The sequence below is a fragment of the Lynx canadensis genome, chromosome D1 (assembly GCF_007474595.2).
Source record: "Lynx canadensis isolate LIC74 chromosome D1, mLynCan4.pri.v2, whole genome shotgun sequence".
Taxonomy (NCBI): domain Eukaryota; kingdom Metazoa; phylum Chordata; class Mammalia; order Carnivora; family Felidae; genus Lynx; species Lynx canadensis.
The window spans coordinates 69,270,433-69,276,375 of NC_044312.2; positions in this window are offsets into that span (position 1 = coordinate 69,270,433).

Consider the following 5,943-nt stretch of genomic DNA (forward strand, 5'->3'; position numbering starts at 1 on the left):
TACCAGTAAAAAAGAAAGCAAGGAAGCCAGGGTGTGTTGGTGGATGGAACAGGCTGTGGTTTCCATAACCTGTAAACCCTTTTTTAATTTTATTTTGATGTTTATTTATTTTTGAGAGAGAGAGAGCATGCACGAGCATGCGTGAGTTGGGGAGGGGCAGAGAGAAAGGGAGACACAGAACCCCAAGCAGGCTCCAGGCTCTGAGCTGTCAGCGCAGAGCCCGACGCGGGGCTCGAACTCACAAACCGCGAGATCATGACCTGAGCCGCATTCGGACGCTTAACCGACTGAGCTACCCAGGCACCCCAGTGAACTCTTTTTTAAAAATTTAATTTTTCTGAAGTTTATTTTGAGAGGGGTGGGGGGGGGGTGCTCAGAGAGAATCCCAAGCAGGCCCCACGTTCTCAGCACTGAGCCCGACGTGGGGCTCGAACTCATTAACTGTGAGATGATGACCTGAGCCCACACCAAGAGTCAGGTGCTTAACCCACTGAGCCACCCTGGTGCCTCCATAATGTGTAAACTCCTTAAAGCATGACTGAGTCTTTGCATCTCCAGAGCCTTTTGCTCCATACGTGGTTACCGAAGCAATCTGAATTACAGACTTCTTTTCCTGGCGGGAAAGGATCTTTGAAATCCAGCTTCCTCATTTTGCTGGGGCGCAGGCAGGCGAAGCGACCTTCCAGATCTCTGGCAGTAATTGGTTGAGGCGGAGCTCCTTCCCCAGCTTCTCCTCCTGGTGAGGGGCATTTCTCATCGTATCGTGTTGCTCTTCTAATTAAATCCTGGGCAATGTCTGTGGCGTGCTTAATTTCTAATTAGATGACTTTATGGATCAATTTGCATTTAATGTTAAATCTAATGTGGAAATCATTAAAAAGTTAAATCCCTAAGGAGAGGAATAGGTACGAACTCCATGCCTATTAAAAATGACAAGTATGTGCCCTGCGTTCATACACGAAGCTTTTCATGCGGAATGGGAAAACATTAGTAAGGAACGCAGAACATCCAGGTAGTCCCGTGTGCTTGTGAATTGGGGAAACGTGTGATGTTCAGATCAGACTTTACAATGCTTGTAGTAGCTGTTGTAACAGGTATCATTTTCTGCAACTTTACTGGGTGCCTGGCCTGTGGTAAGCCCATCAAGGGGTTGTTTTATTTAATCCTCAGAACAACTCTATGAGGGAAGCTTGACTATTTCCCTTTACAGAGGAGGAAACCGTGGCTTGAGAGATGAAGGTCTTGAGGTCAGCAGATGGTAAAGGCAGGATTTGAATCCAGACCAGCTTGATTCCGGCGTTGGCCGTTGAGTAGCCTGTGAGATGCTCCCGTGGGTGCTCGGTGATGATATCCCACAGAGCTCCCCGGAGGTCTGAGGGTGACATCCGTCGGATTCTGAAGTGTTTGCAGCTGATGGCAATTTGGGGCGGTACCATTACTGCTGTAAGGGAGAGAGATGGGCCCCGAGACGACCAGCTGAGGCTCCTTGTCAGTGTCCCCAGGCTTAAAAAGGCAGCGGCTAGCAAGCGCAACCCTCCCCCCGCCCTGTGCACAACTTAATCTGCCTGGCGCCTCCTCTGGGAAGCAACTTCCATCTTGTGTGTGTGGCTTTCCTTTGGACCGTGGGTCCTTCATTAACTTCACTTAAGTTATTTTACACTTAAACTTCCTTTATTCCCTCGTTTTGTTTGACTACTTTCTGCTCCATTAGATTGTAAAGAATGTGGTTTTGAGTCCCGTGTCTCTTAATTGCCTGCGTTTAGGGCAAACCATTTAGTCCTAGCTACCTGTCGCTCGTCTACTTGGTGTAGTTGTGAGGTTTCCTTGAGGACCCGCGAGTGTGGAGGTGTTGGGCCTAGGAGGCCTGGGATGTACTCGGCTAAAAGCTACCTATTTCAGGGCGCCTGGGTGGCTCAGTCGATGAAGCGTCTGACTGTTGATTTCGGCTCAAGGTCATGGTCATGATCTTGTGCTTTGTGAGTTTGAGCCCCTCATGGGCTCTGTGCTGGGAGCCTGCTTGGGATTCTCTCTCTCCCTCTTTCTTTACCCTTCCCCTGCTTGTGTGATCGCTTTAAATAAACAAACAAACAAACAAACATTAAAAAGCATTAAAAAATAAAAAGCTGCCTGTTCCTTGCTTCTCATTCCCTTCTGTAGGAACAACATCCATTTATGATTGACATGGCTGGATCTGGGAGCACTCACTTTTCTTTTTTTTTGTCTGCCTCTTGCTGGTGCCTGTTGTGCATTTATTCAACTACTGTTCACATGTGGACAGCACCCCCACACCCTGTTCTGGTGGCTGGGGACACAGTGCCACTGTGCAAAACACGGGGGATGATCTCTACCCACTCCCACCTCCATGCCTAAATGCAGTGGGATGCAGGTACTACCATGCTACCTGCTTGTTTATTCATTCACTCATTTTTTTCAACAAGCATTTTGAACACTTACTGTGTTCCCATTACTCTGCTAAACACAGGGCATGTGAAATCGGGTAAGATCTGGTAGCTCAGAAATTACTCCGGCAGAAAAAAATGTGTCTGAGAAACACAGGTCCCTCTCTTGTGTTCTAACATTTTAACTCTGAAGTTAAATGCTCATTTGAGCAAATATGGGCTTCTAAATATGGTTTTTTCCTCCCACAGCCCACAGATTTTTTTTCATCTTGGGGGGAGATGGACATTTGAGTTTGGGTGTTGGGACTTGGCGGATGTTTGCAGGATTCTTAGACTAGTGGGTCTCAACAATCCCTGTGCCTGAAGAATTGCCTGCGTGGCTGGTGAAATTCACATTCTGGTACTTCAGTCCCAGATACTCTGATGCACTAGGTGGGGTTGGGGCTTCAACCTGCAGCGGGCATGAGTTGGATACAGGAGGTCAGATTCACACAGTGCTGAAAGAAAGAAAGTTTTAGTCTCTTCGTTTTATTAAGGTGGAGACTATTTCCCAGAGAAGGAAAGGACCTTGGAATTAGAGCCCACAGTAGACAGGATGGGCCAGGGTTTTCGAGCAAAATAGTTTGGAGTCTCAGCCGTGTCCGTCGTCTGGTAGCCTCATCCAGCTGTGAATGGGTCGTGTGGCTTCCCTGAGCGTCCCATTCCCGGCCAGCCTTCCTTGCTGGCTGAGGGATGGGATTGGAGGGTCCCAGGCCGGGCCAAGGACAGAGACTCTGTTGTCCCATGCCCAAAACTAGTATAGTGGTTTCCCAGATCCCCGCCTCATCCTCAAGAGTCTCTTGAGTTGAACGGCTGCGTCTACACCCCGTGATTTCTCTTTATTTCACAAAATAAAATGCTGTAACCACAATAAAGGCAATGAAGCAAAAGAAAAAAGTTCACCCACAAGCTCACCATCCTAACACAACTGTTTTCATTTTTCTTTTAGCCCTTGTCTGAGTGCAGGCATATTTCTGTATAGCTGTAATCATATGTAGGCCCAATTTTGTATTCTGCTCTTTGCAGTAAACCTTAAGCAAATGTTTTCCAAATGGTTACAGAGTCTTCGAGATGGTTTTTAATGGTCTTACAATCTATCATCTCATGGGCTGAATTTCTTTAACCATACATCTATTATTGGGCATTTAGATTTCTCCCCCCCCCTACGGTTTTGCACTATTATAAATAATACTTGGAGATATGGCCTCATCCTTATTGTAGATTATTTCCTTAGGGTGAATTCCCAAGAGCAGGATTTCTGGGTTAAAGGGTGCAAACACTGTTCGGTCTCTCGATGCATAGTGCTAAGCTGCTTTCCAGGAGGGTTGTGCCAGTTCGCGGTGCCTTCAGCAGAACAAGAAGGTACCAGGTCTTTAACAACTTGGCTTGCATTAGATACTGCCGTTTTTACAAAGGTTTGGCTCAGTGGTGCCTCATTGCTCGACTGGTATTTCTGCGATTATGGTCACGTTTTGGTATGGCTTTATTACTATTTTTTAAGATTTTATTCAACTTCTTTGTTTTGTGTCATAGGCAGGATCTAGCCATTTGAGGTCAGATTTTTCTGCTCAGGATTTTTCAGATTCTTGCATTTTTGCAGTTAAAAAAACCCAAACGAACACAAACCCAACCCAGAGCCTATCTGTATAATAAATACTCTGGACATCTTTTACGGTTGGATTAGCTGTTCGTGATCTAACTTCCTTGCAGGTTGCCAGTTAATGGGGTGAGGGGCCCCCATTTCCTGTCCCCCTGCTCGCCTGTAAGCACTGCTTTTGTCTCTTTGGAGATGAAACATGAAAGGATCAGCTTTTCAGCCATGCCCCCTTCAGCATATAAAATGAAGGTTGCCTAAATTACGTAGCAGCGAGCCAGCATAAAGAAAATCACAGCGTTGTAACAAATTGCCTTTAACTGCTCTGCAAAAGTAAGCGTCTCAGGATGGAAGAAAGGTGTGTTTGAGGGTGTAATCTTAGCTTGTGGTGAAGGGTAGTCCAACTTGTTTTTCAAGTTGGTCTTGAATAACTTTGTTCTTTCTGGAATGCTCACCATCCTCAGCATGACAGAGTTTGCCTGATGACAAACCCCTTCATTCTGCCTACATACCACCCCACGGAACTGGCCTGTTTATTTGCTTGGGGTAAATGACCGAACCGGCCTCTTTTGCAAGAGCACCTGGGATTTGATGGGCCAGTCTTGTCCCCCCAGGCACCCTCTGTTAAGGTGGCCCCTGGGGTCCCCCCCCCCCCCCGCCAACCCCGCCAGGATCCTGGTAGGATGCTTACTGTCTTGGGCTGGAGACGGCTTGATTTCAGCTTAATTTGTTAATGAAGCAAGACGGACAGCATTTTCCCCTCCCGCACACCTCTCGGGCTGTTTGAGATGAGGCACAATTAATTTATTTGTACTGTCTGTGGAGGCGTATGCCAGCTAATGCAGTGCAAGAGCTTTTATCTTTCTGTTTGTAATGAAGAGGGGCAGGCTGCTGGCAAATTGACAAGGATTACTGATGACTCATTCTCGGACTGCAGAGTGCTTTCTTCTGAAATCATAAAATGCGTACACAACACACGTGTGTGCACACATAACATGCGAGCCTAGTTCCTGTTTGACATAGGCAGAACCGGTTCGGGGAAAGTTCAGGTGCCCCTGAAAACACTGCAGGAGAGAGAGAGAAGAGGTGGACGGAGCCATGCCCCCAGCTCCCTGGCTAGGCCCAACTGAGGGCAGGACCCCTTGGTCAGTGGGGGCCCTGCCCTTTGAGACAGAAAGCCCCTGCTTCGTGCTCCAGTAGGCAGCCTTGTCCCTCTTCCACCTGCTGGTGGGGCCAGCCAGTGGACTGACCTGGGGAAGCCTGCCCTCCTGGGCTGCTTCCTACCCGAGGTCCCCAGGCAGCACTGTGGGGACTTGGCTTTGTGAGGCCACGGACTCTGGGGCTGTTTGAGGTTAGCCTGCAAGTGCACTGGGCTCTCTCTGGCTTTTGCCTGAGTCCCTAGGCCTGGGCCCTGGCTGTGGCTGTGTCAGTTGTGGGTTGCTCTGTCACTCGACTCTGACATGCTTCAGAAGAAAATAGCATATGTAGTGGCTAACATTTGTTCGGCCCTGTACGGTACATAAGACGTTCTGCTGTTACAACAACCCTGAGTTGGTTATATTGTTATCCCCATTTGATGGATGTGGAAATCGAGGTGCATACAGGGTAAATGACACGACGATCAGGCGGTTGGCTGGTAGAAAGGTAGCGGCGATGAAAACCAAACCTTGAGAGTCTAAAACCCGACCTTGTGATCTTTTCACGACATTGATTCATTAAGGACAACGTTGAAAATATCCTCTGTAAGAAATATATAACTCATTGGCCGGGGAAGGTATTCAAGAGTTCTCTGACTGTATTCATGTCTCTGCTTCTGTGGGAAAGAAAGCAGGAGGCTCACAGGATACTTTCACAAGACCTGAGAGCAATTTGGTTGTCGCATTCCGAGCAAGAAACTCTAAAGCGTATTCT